General features: G+C 36.9%; 1 non-coding gene across 1 annotated transcript; it reads right to left on the reverse strand.

Moving 5' to 3' along the window:
• Positions 1-15,649: 15,649 nt before the first annotated feature.
• LOC145110181 (small nucleolar RNA R71) lies at positions 15,650-15,754 on the reverse strand. Its single transcript, XR_013709562.1, has one exon. It is a non-coding gene; the product is annotated as a small nucleolar RNA R71 (small nucleolar RNA).
• Between the last annotated feature and the right edge of the window lie 4,512 nt (positions 15,755-20,266).

A 20,266-nucleotide genomic window follows, 5' to 3' on the forward strand; every position in this document is an offset into this window, starting at 1 on the left:
GACCCACTTCACAAATTCGAATTCTAAGCTAAAGGATGAGAAGATTTTTACCTTTCAAGCCTTGATTCATTCTCTCATTTGTTTGATTGTTTCATTCTTCACTTGGATCGAACCCTAGATGGAAAGGAGAAGAAAATCTCCATTTGAAGCTCTCTAGCATGCTCAATACGTAACTGGAAGAGAAAGAAGGGAGTGTTCATCTTATTTCCCATTTGTTCACATTTGGCCCCTCAAGTTTACTTGTTTTGGCCAAAACCCACAAAACTTCATTATTTATAATTTTAACTTAAGTTTTGGCATACTAAGCACTTCCCATCCATTATATAACTTTTGTAGTCCTTTGCAATAACTAATTCAACCCTTTTGGTCAACTCACTTTGCTAATTTGACACTTTTGCTCCTTTAACTTCTAAAATGTTATTATTTTCCCTTCTAAACTTCCAAACTTCATATCAACTAACAATATGATTATACCTTGATGATTTAACTATATAAATCATTTTTTATTTATTTACTTTATTAATTTAAGAACTCGGTCTTAAATTTTAGGATGTTACATGTTGGTTACTAAAAGAGATTCGAGAGAGATTTACAAGAGACTTGGGAGAGATTTGTAAGAGGCTTGAGAGGTTTGAGAGAAGAGATGAATGTGTTGATATGGTGAGTAATGAAGGAAGGGATGAGTTCTATTTATAGTAGGAGGACGCACTCATTTGGCCAAGGAGGACATACTCTTTAAATCCCATCAAGCAATATTCATGTACTTTGGGATGGAGTGTAAGTAAAATGGAAAAGAGGAATGGGGGGAAGGTCACGTGGGAAAAATCTTAGGGAAGGGCTGGTGATTTTTTTTCCTTCCAAATCTCATGGGCCCCACCCCAAAGTTTGCATCCTCTTTAATGGCTTAATAGTACCCATAGTCGGGTGCGTCGGGATCCGGATGTCGGGAAAAATTTCGAATATACCGATGGATTGTATTTAATACAAGGATTTCAAAAACCCAAACGGAATAATTTTTGGAGTTACGGAACTCCGGGAAATCGTGTTTGAAGTTTTGTGTCTAAACGGCTCACGGTGTCCATTTTCGTGACTTTTGTAAATATTTTTACTAAAAATATTTCGAGTATGAAATTCAATAATAGACAATAGTCTGATTCCAAAACCGCTCTAAGAAATATCATCAGCAATGTGTAAGTACCCAAACGGTGTGAAATAGTTTACTTAGAACAGGTAAAACCAGTGTTATACCAGTTTGGTTTCTTAGAACCATCGTATCTTTTGCATACGAACCCCGTTTCGAACGTTCTTTATATTTTCGGAAACAAGAAAGCATGTTCTATAATATTTCAATGTTTTCTTTTCTCAAAACCTCTTAATGAAAATTTTCATTTTTTCAGATGCATTAATTAGCGTTGTAGTTTGAGCGGTTTAATCTTTTAGTCAATTTACACATTTTGAAGCAAAGTATCATCTGATATCATATATAAATTGAATTAAAATTGTTTATATTTCATTAGACGAAATAAAAACCAAACGAGTTAGATTACAAACAGATTTACCGTAATTTAGTCGTTCATGGTTTATGCCTTAAATTCCGGGATGTCACACCCCCTACCCAATCATTCATCGGATTGGAATGCAATATACAACAGGTGCACTCAGTCATCGGACTGGAATACCAACATACAATAAGCCCACCTAGTCATCGGACTAGAATACCCTCGGGTCCACTCAGTCATCGGATTGGGATACCGCCGGTCTGTTCACTCATGAAAATAGCAATAAAGTCTCAACCCAGCACAATATGTCGACATATAACAGATAACAAACATATTCAATAGAGAGGTAGTCATGCAGCCAGAAATCACAGGTAGTCCTACAGATATACCAGTCTATACATATCAACAACTATCATATAATCATACAGATCTATCTCATACTCAGCATATCATAAATAAATGTATAACATGATATCATTGCAATGGGTCGGCCTTGGTACCTTCGACCCATAAGTACAATAAGGAAAACTCACCTCACAATCTGACGAATAGCTGATCAATACTCTGCTCCTAAATATCGGCTCAACCCAAATCCTAAATGTCAAAACATTATCCATTAATAATATTTTCCCCAACATACCTTGGTCAAACCTGGTTAACGGTCACAAGTCAAGTCAACACCTAGCCAAGTCAACCCAGCCGAGCCAACCCGACCATGTCGACCTAATCGAGTACATTAGGCGTACTCTTATGTATGTGGGGCGTACTCTGTACTTGACCAGCTTATGGGACGCTGACCTCGTATTCGCAACGTACCACTTGGTACGCCTAACATACGCACCATGTTCAACCCTTTCCCTATTAAGAGCTTAATACTCCAAATCTTCACGTCCAAACTCAGATCCAAAGCCAAAATACCCTCAAGAGTCATAAAGTTTCCAACTTTATGACTTTGCATGTCCATTAAGTGCTTAAAACACAAAATCTCAATATCTTAATGCATTAGGATCTTCTATAGCATGCATGGAGCAAAACTAACCATCAAGACTACATTTTTATGACTTAAGACCCCTGCTAAGGTCTGAAAGGACGACTTATTGGGTCAAGAACATGTCATGCCCAAGAATCACCATATTTAGGACAAAAAGTGTCTCAAAGGAAAATGTCTAGATCTACAGGATGTAGTGATCAAGTTGTAACCCTTATACCTCCTGGAGTTTGCTAACAAGAAGGAAATGTCAAATCCAAGATGCTTCCAAGCTCCAAGCTCTTCTCACCACCTTCTTCTTCTTCAAGAACACCTCCAAAACACTCCAATGGGCTGAAAATGCACTCTTCTAATTTAGGGTTTGCTTGGGGTCGTTTTTCATAGAGAGAGACTGATGAAGAAATGAGACATCAAGCTATAATGGGGTTTATATATGGACCAAACCCTAAAATTTAAGGTTTGCACTTTCTTCACATACGCCTAGCGTACGAGGTGTACGCTCAACGCACTAGGGCGTGCCCTAGTACGCCTGGCATACACAACGACGCTTAACGTACTACACCTGGACAAAATTACCATATTGCCACTATTGGCCAATTTCCAATCTTTTTCAATCCCAAGGGCTAAAATACAATATTTTTCAAACATAGGGTTGAAATTGAAATTACCTTGACATCGGGATGTTACACGATGTAATTGAAGCTAGTAACTTTAACTGTGTTAGAGAGCATAATTAATCTTATTTTATGCTTGGTTTCTTAACTTGATCATATGAAAGTAGCTAATATATTTACCATTCATAGTCCATTTTGTGTTTATATCAATTTTGTATTTAACCTGTGCTTGACTATGGCATGATAATTCATAAATTGATACATTTAGGTATTTGATCATAATAACTATTTTATGAATTAGTAATCAATATATTCCATCCATTAGAAATCAAACATAGAAGAAGGGGAATTTGGATCTAAATAGAAGTTCTCTTTAAATCTTGAAGTAATTCGTTTTTATTTGCTTGTTTAGTTGTTAATTTGGTAGTAATTTGAATCAAGTTCCTCTGATCTTGCAAAATCAGTAAAAAAAATTCTCAATTTAAGTTTGTTTTCTTAGTTTAACTAGAAGTAGTTATATTAATTAATTAAATTTCGTTTCCTATGTTCAACACCCAACTTACCTAAGCTATTCTATAAACCGACTAGGTGCACTGCCTATAGGTGCATAATTTAGTTAAAACTAGTAGGTGCTTTTGCGCACAACAAGTTTAGTTTTTGGCGCCGTTGCCAAGGAATGACTTATTTGATTTTTAGTTTAACTGATTTTTGTTATTTGATCCTTTTTGTGGGGTAAAAACCGTAAAAAGTTATTTTTCTGCATTTATTTTATTTTAATTTTCTGTCGGAGCAGCAACCACGTCGTGAGCATTCTGGCCACGTCATGGTCACGTTACAGTCAGTTATTAGTTTATTTATTTTTATTCGTTTTACACATTTTGTTTTATTTCAGTGATTTATGACCAGGGGATCTCAGCTTCCTATCATATCACCACTCGAAGATCCAGAATCCACATTCCACAAAAAGATAGATAAAAAGAATGACGATTCAAGTAGTAGTTTTCAAACAGAAAAAAGTCTTCGAAATCTTCGACAATACTCCTAACGAGAAAGGAATTGGACACGAACCAGAATCCAAGGAAGATTTGGAAGACAACATCAAAATTGAGGTAGAAGAAATAGCGGATATTGCCATAATGACTAAGTGTCACACCCCCAAACCAAGGATGGCGGAAACGTCCGGGGGTGGAGGACTTCATGTAAAGTATCACAACAACGAGTATAATAGTGCTCAAAGTAAATACAACCATCATAAATATAATTGAAAAGGTTACACCATAGTATATGTTTACATGTTTCAAAATCAATTACATTATGATGACAAAATAAACTGTTTGACGATTTAACGTCCCATCCTCAAAGTGCTGATGTTTTCCCTGTTTCACTGATTTCCTGAGAATACAAGTAGTTTTGAAAAGAGTGTCAACAATTAAGTTGGTGAGTTCATAAGAGTTTTGTTTGAGAAAGAAACCGTTTTCCTTGTAAAAGCGACAAAGTATGTTTCCATAAAATCCGATATTTTCTTAATTAAGCGTGAAATGAATGCTCCTATGTTACGCGATAATGAACACTAGAAAGACCTGTAGATTCCTTCTATAATCGCCCAACGTATATAAGTTATATAAAATTTAAGTTAAATAAACCGTTGAATATAATGGGTCTGCCCTAGGTCCACAACCAAACAAGGAACAGGAGATGAGGCGGGCCCACCAATTCTAAGTTGATTGTGACTAAATTCTTATATAACTCTATCATATACACTTAGCAATTATAGCTGAAGTCTAACAATCATAGATGAAATAGTTTTGATAGAAATATGATCCAAAGAAAATCCTATATTTTCCTTATAAAAGTTATGTGGTCCTAAATCTCAGGACCCAAAATGAACAAGTATTTTCCATACTTAAAGATATAAAAGTGGTTTTAATTCGGCGTAAAACCCTTTTTGATTTAAGAAAAATCCCGTAAACTTTATGTGTTATGTGTTGTCTTTAATCCTAAGACCGAAAGTGTACAAGTATTTTTCCATACTTAAAGTAATTCATGCAAGTTTAAATCGACATAAACTCGTTTGATTTAGAAGTAAACCCCTTTTCAAAGTAAAATTTTCCATGTAAACTTGAAAGATTGTTAACTACCTATGTGAGTCGCTATAACCATACTATGACGAGAAATAACCTGCACAACGTTTTTCAGACGTTAAGATACTATGACTCTTGTCACCCGTAGACCTGCAGGTCCCACTGTAGCTAGCAGCAAGGTGTGGGGTGTCAAACCCAATATAGATCTATACACAATTATCACTCTCTCCCTACAAGAGACTCTGGTTATAACTTACAGGAATTGGGATCCCGTACTCGAACGTACGGGGAGAGAATTGCCTCACAATCCAAGTTAACTAGTTTACACATAGTTTGATATTAAAACCTCTTCCGTGAAGGAAGTAAAATCACCTTTTCTGAATAAATTAGTGATATGAATTCCTTAAACTATTACTATTATAGTTTATTACGTAAGATATGAAAAACCCATTTGTTTTGAGAGTAAAACCTTTTTCATGTAGTAAAAATCCATAAACTATGCTTATTGAAGTTTATTATATGTATTCGAAATGAATGAGTAAACCTTATCATGAATGACTAAATTTCAGTTTATGATGATAAACTAACAAGAAAATACATTCAATATTTAGAACTTATTGTTATACACTCTGCTCAACATAATACAAAGTGTTATGAAAGTCATAAGCTGTTAACTAGTTTTTTAACCGTTCTGCACTATTTTTGAAAAATCATAGAAAAATCATACGAAGTCGAACACTGAATCCGTAAATTCTGAGAGTTCATAAAATGTGTCTAGTTTGTTCATAATTTTTATTATGATTTTTGGAAGCCTTTAACTTGTGTTAAAATGTTCATATTCACAGACTGGTCCGAATTCGTTTTTGAAATGATAGGCAGGTTTGTAAAAATCACCATAATTTGTAGAAAAATCGTATGGAGATGTGCAAGTAGTCATTTTAAAGGTATGAACCTGAACTATTTGCATATTATACAGTTTTGAAATATATTAAATTTAAGTTAGTCAAAACAGTCCGTGAATAAGACTCAACTTTTCTGATGAAAGCTATTGTTTGAGTTTAGTTAAGTTTTTGGTATTTTAACTTGTATTCCCCCCCCCCCCTGAAAACTGAAGAAAACATGAAAATGTAGGGGTATGAACTCACCTTGTGTGTTCTTAGTGGATGGATGTTGAAGAAAAGAAGTGTTCTACTCAAGAACACTAAGAAGATGCCTTGAAGGTTCGAAGATCTAACATGAATGTGATGATGTTTATGTAAGATGTATATGATTTGAGTAGAAAGAAGTGAAATAATCTTGTGGAGGATGATAATACTTACCAATAGTAGAAGAAAAGCTTGGAGAATGGTCTTGAATCTCGAAATCTAGAGAGAGAATTGAGAGAGAATGATGTTTGTCTTTTGGAGGAAAAATGAGACAAATGAGAGGAAAGTGAGGAGAGATAGGAGTTTTCAGCCTTTGACCAAGAGTGTGGCTGGTCAAATGGTGTGGAAAGTACTCTTTGAATGACCATGTATGGTGGAAGGACAAGGGTGGTTAATGGAGTGGGCATGGGGGTTGCTTGTGTCATACACTAAAGCAAAGTCAACACTCCACCAATAATATCCCACACACTCTTCTTGGATAAGGATTATGCCCCAAAACGTGATTAATTATGAAATAAGGGGTTTTATATGTTAAAGTATGATTTTGGGTGAAAATCTCGCGTTAAAATCTCGAAAAACGGGCTCAAAACGCTAAAAATATTGAAAACCGGGCAAAAACTGCCAAATTCCGAAATTCAGGCCGAGGATGCGAAGGTTCGGCTCCTTAGGAGCTTAGAACCGAAGGTGAGGCTCGGTTGTGCATGGGAACCGAGAGTAGAAGAGGAACCGAGAGTGGAGGTTCGGCTGCACGGGTCGCTTCTCGGACCGAAGATCAAGTCCTCTCGGACCGAAGGTCAAGCCCTCTCGGGCCGAAGGTGGGAAGGGGAGAGTCTCGGTTCGGATTTGTCAAGGGACCGAAATAGACTGAGCACTCGGTCCATTTCGGTTCCTAAGAGGTTTCGGTTCCTAAGGGGTTTCGGATCCTAAGAGGGTTCGGCTCCTTAAGTCCGTTTTTCGCGTAGACTTCCGTTTTTGGGCTGTTTTCGTCAAATTCGAGGGGCGGGACGCCCCGAGTGATTATAAAAAGTTGAGAGAGATCTCGAGAGAGATTTGGGAGAGATTTGACATACTTGGAGAGATTTAGGAGAGATTTCACATTCTTGGAGAGATTTCTCATACAGAGAGAGATTTAGGAGAGATTTGACATTCTAGGAGAGATTTCTCATACAGAGAGAGATTTGTGAGAGATTTGACATTCTTGGAGAAATTTCTCATACAGAGAGAGATTTGGGAGAGATTCCACATACTTGGAGAGATTTGGGAGAGATTTGACATTCTTGGAGAGATTTCTCATATAGAGAGAGATTTGGGAGAGATTTCACATACTTGGAGAGATTTGGGAGATATTTGACATTCTTGAAGAGATTTCTCATACAGAGAGAGATTTGGGAGAGATTTCACATACTTGGAGAGATTTGGGAGATATTTGACATTCTTGGAGAGATTTCTCATAAAGTGAGATTTGGGAGAGATTTCACATACTTGAAGAGATTTCTCCTCCTTAGAGAGTTATGGGAGAGTTAGAGTGAAAGAGATTTGGAGAGACTTCTTTTGTGACCTTTTTGAGTGTTTGGCTTTGTAACGCAAGGTTTGTAAACCTCGTTAAGTCTTGTTATGATTGTTATATGCCCCCGAGGGTTAAGGAATAATGTTTTATCGAGTAGATTCATCACTTACGCTGATTAGGGTTTAGAATTTCCGAACACGTGAAAACTCTAAGTGATACTTTATTTTAAGATTGCGAGTAGTACAATACGAATTATAATGGAAACCCTAATATAGAAGGGTTAGATGAGTTGACCGGTTTGACTTGTTGACTTTAGTTGACTTTGACTTGGCCAAAAATTGACGATTGTCACATCATCCTCCCGTTAGAAAGAATTTCGTCCCGAAATTAGTGTTTCGACTGGGACTTCTAGAATTTGGAGGAAATATGGGGGAACGTTTCGTAGTATAAGGAATTGATATGGTGGGGAACAACCCGCTTGATGTTAAATAACGACCTTGGAATTTCTTATTGTAACTTGGGCTGAGTCGATTTAAAGGAGTTATTGTTTTGGAATGATAGTGTATTCTACGTGTGCCTTTATGCTCTCCGCTTTATACTTGGTATTACCACTATGAATATTTTATAATGTAATTTGCGAGTACTAGCATTATGAATGCTTTATCAATTGTGACGAAATTTGCATTATAAGTCCTACTAGTTCTTTTATAATCGCTTGGTGTAAACTAGTCGTATATCATTAAGATTGCAAGGGCATTCGGATGGGTGACCCCGCCTTAAGCCCACAACCAAACAAGGAACAGGAAATGAGGCGGAGTCACACATTCTAAGTCCATAGAATCTTAATGATATATGACCATAATGTTTACACTAGCCATCATAGATTCACCAGTAAAAACCCTGTGTTTTTATATAGATGGTAAGACTTATTCGGGTTTTGACGTGTTCTCGAAATTTATGGTTGATATACTTTAATCGATGCTAGTTTTAGTAAAAAAAAGAAATTTTAGAATTTAAACGTCGATGTTAGAAATACGTACTGATATTTACGGGCGGTTCCGGGGTGGTCTCTCCTGCGGTGATCGCAAGCACCCTTCCACCATCACCGACATCTCTTGCTCTTGGGCAGTCCCTTTTAAAGTGTCCCGTTTCGCCGCACTTGTAACAGGCTGGGCTTACTCCAAAGCCAGGGACCTGGTGGATGGGTCGTGCTGGTGCCTTACAGAAACGGACAGTGTGCCCCTCTCTGTTGCAATTTTTGCAATGCATTTTTCGGCAAGCCCCAGTGTGATGGAAGTTACACTTGTTGCATTTCGGAAGGGTTCCAACGTATTGTTTTATGGGTGCTGGCGTGGCGAGGGTTGTGGCAGCATGAACAACAACGATCTGTTGCTTCTTAGTGACGTCCTGGGCTGGTTGGTCCTTCTTGTTGTCCCAAAACTTTCTTTTGTTGTTCCCTCCTCTTGCTTGATTAGGGGTGGTTGTCGTAGTGTCATGGCTGACACGATGGTCGATAAGTTGTTGTGCCAACTCCTTGGTGCTGTCGAAGGTAGTTGGTCTTGAGGCCAACACGCTATCTTGAATTTCGGGAGACAATCCCCAGAGGTATCGCTCCAACTTTTTGTCTTCCGGGGTGACCATAGCGGGACAAAGGAGTGCTAGATCACAGAATCGGGCGGTATAAGTTGCAAGGTCAGAGCCTGTCATCTTAAGATCCCACAGTTCTTGCTCCAGCTTTTGCACTTCGCCTCTTGGGCAATATTCCTTCAACATCATTGTCTTTAAGTCCTCCCAGCTTAACGAGTTAGCCACTGCAAGCGTTAATGACTTAACGTGGTTTTTCCACCAAGTGAGGGCCCGACCAGAGAAAGTGTAAGTTGCAAATTTGACCTTGTTTGCTTCGGGGCATGCACAAATTTCGAAGACCGTTTCGGTCTTTTCGAACCATTGCATCAAGGTGATGACGCCCCCGCTTCCATCGAAAGAATCGGGTTTGGAACTAGTGAAGTCCTTGTACGAACATTCCCTTGTACGTCCCGTACTGTCCCCGTGGTTAGAGTTTATGGCTCCAGATCCAGCACCACCGGTACCATTCATACCAATTTGCGACATTGCGGCAGCTAGGGCTGCGGTTACGGCAGCTTGGAACATAACATGATCATATTGGGGAGGCGGCGGTGGTGGATTTGTTTGCGTTCCGCTAGTGCGTCTAACAGACCTTCGAGGCGGCATCTTTCTGTTATAGAATTTCAAAGACGTATTTAGTAATGGTTATTAGTTTTTAAGTATAGTATTTCTCGATTCTTCGAATGTGGAAAACAATTCATACCAGAGGTCTATATAAATAAACTTATGAATGTAGTAGAAACGTCTCGATTATAATCTTGTGATTTGTTCCATGCCCGATCTACCCCTAAGATCACCCAATGTATACCAGTTGTGTGTAATTAAGGTCCGATAGGCCATTGAACTTAATGAGTCTGCCCTAAGCCCACAACCAAACAAGGAACAGGACCTAAGGCGGACTTACCATTTCTAAGTCGATCGTCTCTTAATTATACATAACCTTGAGGTATACATCAAGTAATCTTAGAGTTACCATAAGCAAATTGTTTGTAATAACAGGTTTTGTAATATGTGGTAAACTCCCACTGAAATAAAATGCATGCCAATTTTTATTGATATACTTTGGTTGTATCCTTACCATTTATATACACACGTATAAATTTCGCACTTTACTGAACTATTCTTGGTGTTTCTGCTAACGTCCCTGAGACGGAGTTATGGTAGTGGGTAGAAGTGGGTTTTGTACGGGTGTTAAGGTTTACCCATCATGTTGCTCGTGCGAGAATAGGGGTAGAAGAGATAATTAATAGACGCCTAATCCTATAATTACTTATAGGGGGTGATCCTTATTAGTCACGTCTATAATCACGTAGTGCATACCAGTTATACATAATCTGAGGTAGAATAGACCTTCGAATAAATGACTCTACTCTAAGTCCACAACCAAACAAGGAACAGGAAGTAGAGCAATAGTCATAGATTCTGAGTCTATAATATCTTTAATTATGTATAACCTCGGTGTATGCACTCAGTTATCATAGGCCTACTAATAGGGGTCTTTAGTTTTCACATAAGTTGGTTATAGTATCACCAAATACTCCTATAGTATTTTAATGTTTGACTTATGTTTTTCAATGTTTGTTTGTAGATAGAGTTGGTAAGTTTTTAGACTTGTTGCAACAACACAACCATTCCCGGGCATATGCTAATCGCTTCTGGGTTAGACATAGTTGATCAAGCTATGTCATTCCCAGATCGGACCACACATCCCCAAGCCTACTCGTGTCGTTCAACAATCATTACTTTTGTTTTGTTCTAGTATAATGTTGTCCTTAATATGTATGCATGCATGTATACTTTTACCAAGAAACTATTTATTTCTACAAATATAGTTATTTGAAAATGTTAAACCAGAGACCTTAGTCCCAATGTATTTATAGTTTGTATATCTTATGTGGTTCGATATACTTAGTTCACTATAAACAATGCTCTGATACCAATCTGTCACACCCCCAAACCAAGGATGGCGGAAACGTCCGGGGGTGGAGGACTTCATGTAAAGTATCACAACAACGAGTATAATAGTGCTCAAAGTAAATACAGCCATCATAAATATAATTGAAAAGGTTACACTATAGTATATGTTTACATGTTTCAAAATCAATTACATTATGATGACAAAATAAACTGTTTGACGATTTAACGTCCCATCCTCAAAGTGCTGATGTTTTCCCTGTTTCACTGATTTCCTGAGAATACAAGTAGTTTTGAAAAGAGTGTCAACAATTAAGTTGGTGAGTTCATAAGAGTTTTGTTTGAGAAAGAAACCGTTTTCCTTGTAAAAGCGACAAAGTATGTTTCCAGAAAATCCGATATTTTCTTAATTAAGCGTGAAATGAATGCTCCTATGTTATGCAATAATGAACACTAGAAAGACCTGTAGATTCCTTCTATAATCGTCCAGCGTATATAAGTTATATAAAATTTAAGTTAAATAAACCGTTGAATATAATGGGTCTGCCCTAGGTCCACAACCAAACAAGGAACAAGAGATGAGGCGGGCCCACCAATTCTAAGTTGATTGTGACTAAATTCTTATATAACTCTATCATATACACTTAGCAATTATAGCTGAAGTCTAACAATCATAGATGAAATAGTTTTGATAGAAATATGATCCAAAGAAAATCCTACATTTTCCTTATAAAAGTTATGTGGTCCTAAATCCCAGGACCCAAAATGAACAAGTATTTTCCATACTTAAAGATATAAAAGTGGTTTTAATTCGGCATAAAACCCTTTTTGATTTAAGAAAAATCCCGTAAACTTTATGTGTTATGTGTTGTCTTTAATCCTAAGACCGAAGAAGTAAACCCCTTTTCAAAGTAAAATTTTCCATGTAAACCTGAAAGATTGTTAACTACCTATGTGAGTCGCTATAACCATACTATGACGAGAAATAACCTGCACAACGTTTTTCAGACGTTAAGATACTATGACTCTTGTCACCCGTAGACCTGCAGGTCCCACTGTAGCTAGCAGCAAGGTGTGGGGTGTCAAACCCAATATAGATCTATACACAATTATCACTCTCTCCCTACAAGAGACTCTGGTTATAACTTACAGGAATTGGGATCCCGTACTCGAACGTACGGGGAGAGAATTGCCTCACAATCTAAGTTAACTAGTTTACACATAGTTTGATATTAAAACCTCTTCCGTGAAGGAAGTAAAATCACCTTTTCTGAATAAATTAGTGATATAAATTCCTTAAACTATTACTATTATAGTTTATTACGTAAGATATGAAAAACCCATTTGTTTTGAGAGTAAAACCTTTTTCATGTAGTAAAAATCCATAAACTATGCTTATTGAAGTTTATTATATGTATTCGAAATGAATGAGTAAACCTTATCATGAATGACTAAATTTCAGTTTATGATGATAAACTAACAAGAAAATACATTCAATATTTAGAACTTATGGTTATACACTCTGCTCAACATAATACAAAGTGTTATGAAAGTCATAAGCTGTTAACTAGTTTTTTAACCGTTCTGCACTGTTTTAGAAAAATCATAGAAAAATCATACGAAGTCGAACACTGAATCCGTAAATTCTGAGAGTTCATAAAATGTGTCTAGTTTGTTCATAATTTTTATTATGATTTTTGGAAGCCTTTAACTTGTGTTAAAATGTTCATATTCACAGACTGGTCCGAATTCGTTTTTGAAATGATAGGCAGGTTTGTAAAAATCACCATAATTTGTAGAAAAATCGTATGGAGATGTGCAAGTAGTCATTTTAAAGGTATGAACCTGAACTATTTGAATATTATACAGTTTTGAAAGATATTAAATTTAAGTTAGTCAAAACAGTCCGTGAATAAGACTCAACTTTTCTGATGAAAGCTATTGTTTGAGTTTAGTTAAGTTTTTGGTATTTTAACTTGTATTCCCCCCCCCCTTGAAAACTGAAGAAAACATGAAAATGTAGGGGTATGAACTCACCTTGTGTGTTCTTAGTGGATGGATGTTGAAGAAAAGAAGTGTTCTACTCAAGAACACTAAGAAGATGCCTTGAAGGTTCGAAGATCTAACATGAATGTGATGATGTTTATGTAAGATGTATATGATTTGAGTAGAAAGAAGTGAAATAATCTTGTGGAGGATGATAATACTTACCAATAGTAGAAGAAAAGCTTGGAGAATGGTCTTGAATCTCGAAATCTAGAGAGAGAATTGAGAGAGAATGATGTTTGTCTTTTGGAGGAAAAATGAGACAAATGAGAGGAAAGTGAGGAGAGATAGGAGTTTTCAGCCTTTGACCAAGAGTGTGGCTGGTCAAATGGTGGGGAAAGTACTCTTTGAATGACCATGTATGGTGGAAGGACAAGGGTGGTTAATGGAGTGGGCATGGGGGTTGCTTGTGTCATACACTAAAGCAAAGTCAACACTCCACCAATAATATCCCACACACTCTTCTTGGATAAGGATTATGCCCCAAAACGTGATTAATTATGAAATAAGGGGTTTTATATGTTAAAGTATGATTTTGGGTGAAAATCCCGCGTTAAAATCTCGAAAAACAGGCTCAAAACGCTAAAAATATTGAAAACCGGGCAAAAACTGCAAAATTCCGAAATTCAGGCCGAGGATGCGAAGGTTCGGCTCCTTAGGAGCTTAGAACCGAAGGTGAGGCTCGGTTGTGCATGGGAACCGAGAGTAGAAGAGGAACCGAGAGTGGAGGTTCGGCTGCACGGGTCGCTTCTCGGACCGAAGATCAAGTCCTCTCGGACCGAAGGTCAAGCCCTCTCGGGCCGAAGGTGGGAAGGGGAGAGTCTCGGTTCGGATTTGTCAAGGGACCGAAATAGACTGAGCACTCGGTCCATTTCGGTTCCTAAGAGGTTTCGGTTCCTAAGAGGTTTCGGTTCCTAAGGGGTTTCGGATCCTAAGAGGGTTCGGCTCCTTAAGTCCGTTTTTCGCGTAGACTTCCGTTTTTGGGCTGTTTTCGTCAAATTCGAGGGGCGGGACGCCCCGAGTGATTATAAAAAGTTGAGAGAGATCTCGAGAGAGATTTGGGAGAGATTTGACATACTTGGAGAGATTTAGGAGAGATTTCACATTCTTGGAGAGATTTCTCATACAGAGAGAGATTTAGGAGAGATTTGACATTCTAGGAGAGATTTCTCATACAGAGAGAGATTTGGGAGAGATTTGACATTCTTGGAGAGATTTCTCATACAGAGAGAGATGTGGGAGAGATTTCACATACTTGGAGAGATTTGGGAGAGATTTGACATTCTTGGAGAGATTTCTCATATAGAGAGAGATTTGGGAGAGATTTCACATACTTGGAGAGATTTGGGAGATATTTGACATTCTTGAAGAGATTTCTCATACAGAGAGAGATTTGGGAGAGATTTCACATACTTGGAGAGATTTGGGAGAGATTTGACATTCTTGGAGAGATTTCTCATAAAGTGAGATTTGGGAGAGATTTCACATACTTGAAGAGATTCTCCTCCTTAGAGAGTTATGGGAGAGTTAAAGTGAAAGAGATTTGGAGAGACTTCTTTTGTGACCTTTTTGAGTGTTTGGCTTTGTAACGCAAGGTTTGTAAACCTCGTTAAGTCTTGTTATGATTGTTATATGCCCCCGAGGGTTAAGGAATAATGTTTTATCGAGTAGATTCATCACTTACCCTGATTAGGGTTTAGAATTTCCGAACACGTGAAAACTCTAAGTGATACTTTATTTTAAGATTGCGAGTAGTACAATACGAATTATAATGGAAACCCTAATATACAAGGGTTAAATGAGTTGACCGGTTTGACTTGTTGACTTTAGTTGACTTTGACTTGGCCAAAAATTGATGATTGTCACATTAAGGGATATTACAAGAAGTGGATCCATGAGGATAATGGACAAAGGCTTGTACCACGAGAAATTCCGACTGCAACAAACTTTGAGCTCAAGTGACATATTCTCTCGATGCTGAAGGACATTTGATTTTCTAGAAAGGACTATGAAGACGCTTTCAAACACATTGATGAAATGATAGAGATATCCAACTAGTTCTATGTGCCAAATGTTTCAAGATATGTGGTACTCCTTACGATGCTTCCAGTGACATTTACAGGGGATGCAAAAATATGGTTGAAGCCACTTGATCTGGGAATAATAAGAAGTTGGACAAAATTTTGTGAAGCCTTCATTGAGCAATTCAACATGCCTTCAAAGATAGCCAAACTCAAAAAGAAAATAGCTAATTTCCAATAAAACAATGAAGATTCCTTATATAAAGCATGTGAGATACAAGGGGTTACTTAGGAGTTGTCCTCAACATGATCTAAATGTCCAACAAGAAGTGTCCATTTTCCACGATGGGATAAACGTAACCATGTGACAACTTCTTGAATTTCAAGGACCAATGAAAAAGAAGGAACCGACTACGATTTAGGAGTTGATTGAAGAATTCGCAACACATTCGCTTGAATATCATAACCCATGAGAAGATGTTACAAAAGGCAAAAGAAGTTTGGATGGAGGAAATGAGAACATAGCGGTAGTTATGGCAAAACTAGAGTCAATGGAGCGAAGGATGACGAAGATGGATCAATCTATCCATGCATTTTGTGTAGGGTGTGATAATTATAGTGGACCTCACTTTACCAAGGATTGTAATCTATATGAGAATGGAAACTGAAAAGCACAAGTTTATTACTCGAGTGGTGATCGATTTGATGAGGATTGGAGGAATTCCAAGAAAGAGTGGTTTCCTCATGATGCATTCTTGAAGCAAAAAGAAGAAAAGTTTAGGCAAACTGGTCGAGGCTTTTACCAAAAAGATCAATCACCATCTGACAACAAATCCGATTTCGAGTCAATGCTTGCGTGTTTTGCAGCCGTTTCTGAGAAGAGACATGACACTACTGATGCTACCATGAGAAATCATCAAGCATCCATTAAGAAATTTGAGACTCAACTTAGGCAATTAACAACACTTGTTAACGAGAGGTTACCTCCTACAAATCCCAATCCAAAGCCACAACCCGATTCACATCCGGAAAAACTAGAGCACGAAGCAGAAAAAGAAAAATCATATGCCCAGTGCCCACGACGTGGCCACTGGAGGATGAAAAATTTTCGTTTTTACAACTGTACCAGCCTCCTCTGTCATTCGCATCTCGAGCCCTTAAGCATACTCTAGAGCTAGAACATAAGAAGTTTATGGAACAAGTGCTATCTCTATTAATAAATGCTCTGTTTTTAAAGTCCATGGCTAAAATTCCCAAATTTTATAAAGATGTTATGACTAACTGAAAAGAATTGGAGAAAACATCTACCATCGTGTTAAATTAGTTGTATTTTTTTTAATTCATTGATGGATTGCTAATCAAAATGGGAGATCTGGGTCGGCTAACTTTGCCTTGTGAATTTGGCAATTCTATCTCAATAAATGCTTTAGCCGATTTGAGGGAAAACATCAATCTTTTACCATATTCTTTCTACAAGAATCTCAATCTACCAAGGCTCCAAAACACAAAGATGACACTTTGAATGGCGGATCACTCAATCACTAACCCACGCGGAATTGTTGTTCTAGACATGAAAGAAGATGGAGACCTTCTCATAATTTTGCGAAGACGATTCTTGAGTATCGCAAGAGCCCTCGTTGACATTCATGACTCAAAGATCACACTGGTGTTGAAGATGACGAAATAACTTTTGAAATGAATCAAGAAGTGAGTTATGACAAGCCAAAAGATGAAGTGTTAGGGGCGAATGCTTTGGAAGAAATAAATCTCAACGAATTAGATGAGATGGAGAAGTTGATGGACGAGGAGTTGAAAATGTGGGAAAAGCCTAAAATTAAAGAAGTAAAGTGTTCAAATTATGACCTTTGAAGTATTTGCATTCACTACACCCAATGTTGGGTTTTAGTTCAAAAAAAAGTTTCATAAACTTTAAAACTATGGCAACGGAAGACTTTAATTTTTGAAATAACATAAACATTTTATACCCACCAAGGATCTTCTTGCAAGTTATAGAAAGATTAAAACACCAACCAAAGAAGAGGTGGAGAAATAACAACCTTTGTAGTTCTTTGGGTCCTCTCGGGAGGCTTGGAAGTTAATGAAGAATATGGAACCTTTGAGACACCAACCATGAATCAAATTGATGTGGATGCTAGTCCAAAACTCTTAAACCCTTAAGCTTTAAGTTCATAACCAATATGAACTTAAAGAGGGCTTGAAGATGCAAGTGTTCTTCAAGGTTTCTAACCAAAACTAGAGAGAAAGGGAGAGGGAAGAGAGGATTCGGATTTTGCATCAAGGAATGAATGAGAAAATAATCCAAATGGAAGCTCTCTTATTTATATGCATAAAGTGAAGTTATTAACCATTAGTCCTTAGCACTTTAAGCAAACTTGTCCCCATTGTCATAAGCATGTCTCCCATGCCTTTAAAGCATGATTAGACAAGTCATACACTTCTTCTTTTTATGCATATCTCGAAAATTTCATAAAGAAGAAGAAATAAAGTCAAACTTTTATAAACTGTTTTATAAAATATAAACCTTGTCTTTTAGGAAAAAGACAAAAGGATTCAACTAGTCCAAAAGTTTGTACATGACTTACAAATCATACCATATGATATATATTAAGTTACTTGCTAATGGAATTTATTATTTCCATGAAATAAATAATTTCCAATTTAATTATAAGAGTTTTATTGAATATTTATTAAAATAAATTTCTATTAAATAATCAATTGTATCAAGTTGCTGTTAGTGTGACCCATTAGTATCATATGTTATTTAGCAATATCACTTTAGTATGACTCTTGAGCATACTGGACCTTTCACCCAAGGCTCAAGAGGTTGAAGCAAGTGATGAAGAAGAGATGAACAAGATGGAGATTGAATAAGAAAAAATGATATGATCATTGTCAAGATGGAATTTGAAGCAATGGAAGAAATATGAAAGGAAGGGAAGACGAACTTAGCTGAAAAGAATAAAGGGATGAAACGAAAACATGAAGAAAGTGCCAATCAAAAGAAAAAGGAAAACTTGAAGAAAGAGTACATCTTAAGGCTACAAGCATACAAGAGAAAGTGGAAAGAGCAGAAGGAAAAGCGGGAGGACCCACTTTCGCCCGCAACAACGTAGAGCAGGAAGGAGTCTAGCTCATAACTCCTCCAAAAAGAAGCGCTTCTAAGGAGGCAACCCAATATTTTTAAGAGTTTGCATTTTCTTTTCCTTTTGATTTCTTTTTAGTTTTTGTTTTTATTTTTAGTTTTTATTTCATTTTAACCAAATGATCATGTGTTTCTTTAGTCTTTTGATCTTATTTTGTCGTAAGCAAGTGAAGCAGTGAAGGAACTTAATTGAAGAAAAAAACCGAGAGATTTTTAAAGATTATAAATGAAGACCATATTATTAGAATAAGTGTGGGGTTCCTATAAGATGTGTAGAATAGTTTGAATAATTCTACAAAAAGAAAAGGTCGGAAATGGTTTTAAGTCATTAAGAAGTAAAGATGCATAAAATTTTGGATCTAGAAGACCTTATGAGAAGTCACCACGACGTGGCATCACCAGACCACACTGTGGTATTTGAGTTTATCATGATAAAAAACTCTTGTAGATCTGTCACCACGACATGGCATCATTAGACCACGACGTGGCGTTCTTATATTTCACGATCACGACGACTTCTTACTTGACAACATGACATGGCGTTGCTTTACCACGTCATGGTTGTGGTTCAACATACTTTTTGAAGATGGTTCTTTGGTTTATTTTGATTTGGCACATTTACATTCACGTGAAAAGAGCCCAAAAGTATTGTTTCCAGCCATTATACGAGATGCCCAATCTTTCCCACACACTTTCAAGAATTCGATCTCACTGCTACTATCCCAGGGGATTTTGTTCTAATTTTTCCTTTTTTTACTTTAATGTTCTTTTATTGTTTACGTATGCAATAAGGACATTGCATCAATTAAGTGTGGGGTAGGGGGTTGAACTTAGGAATGCAAGAATAGTTATACAAATGATTAAAAAATGACTAGGATTTTAAAAAAATTATTAGAAAGATTTGAAATAAGAATCTAAAAATGAATCTAGTTAAAAAAATTGTTGTGTTGTTGTGATGATACCTAGGTTGCTAGTGTTGTGTGGGACGATCTGATGCGAGTTTCAATGTTTATTTGAGCCAATATATGTTCTAGTGTATTTCTGGCTTCCATGTCCTAGTGAAATCATGGAACAAAAACACGACCTTACTTAGTTTGAGGGCCATAATATGGTTAGCATCATGTACCAGAAATGTATCCAGTAGAGCTTATGTAGTCATTACACCTTAGACTAATACCTCTAACCAATAAGAGTTGAAGTTAAGTTCCCTTGCTTAAGCATTTGTTTCTTTTTAAGGATTTTTAGTTTTGAGTGAAAAAAAAGTGAGAAAATGAAAAAAAAATAGATAAAGAAAAAAAAGTTGCAAAATTTTGAGAGAATAAGAGTCTACAAAGCTATGAAGATCAACAAATATGAAGAAAATTTCAAAAATCGAAGACTCAATAATAAGGCAATTTGCCAACCTATTCTTTGTTGTATCTTTTCTTTCTACGTTATTTTTTCATATGTATGCTAGGGAGTTTACCTTGAGGTTAAGAAAGATTTCGGAGGATATGTTTGGAGGGATGCATAAAAAGAATGTTGTTCAAAAGAAGTAGGGAAGTGTTTATGATGATTGTGAGTATTTAGGATTGGGGAAGTTTTTAGGAAAATTAGACACAAATACATATGTTGCGGTCTTGATGTAATGGAGAGGCTCAAAATGGATTATCTTGTTCGATA

This window comes from Lactuca virosa, chromosome 4, assembly GCF_052849685.1.
Source record: "Lactuca virosa cultivar CGN04683 chromosome 4, Lactuca_virosa_CGN04683_v6, whole genome shotgun sequence".
Lineage (NCBI taxonomy): Eukaryota > Viridiplantae > Streptophyta > Magnoliopsida > Asterales > Asteraceae > Lactuca > Lactuca virosa.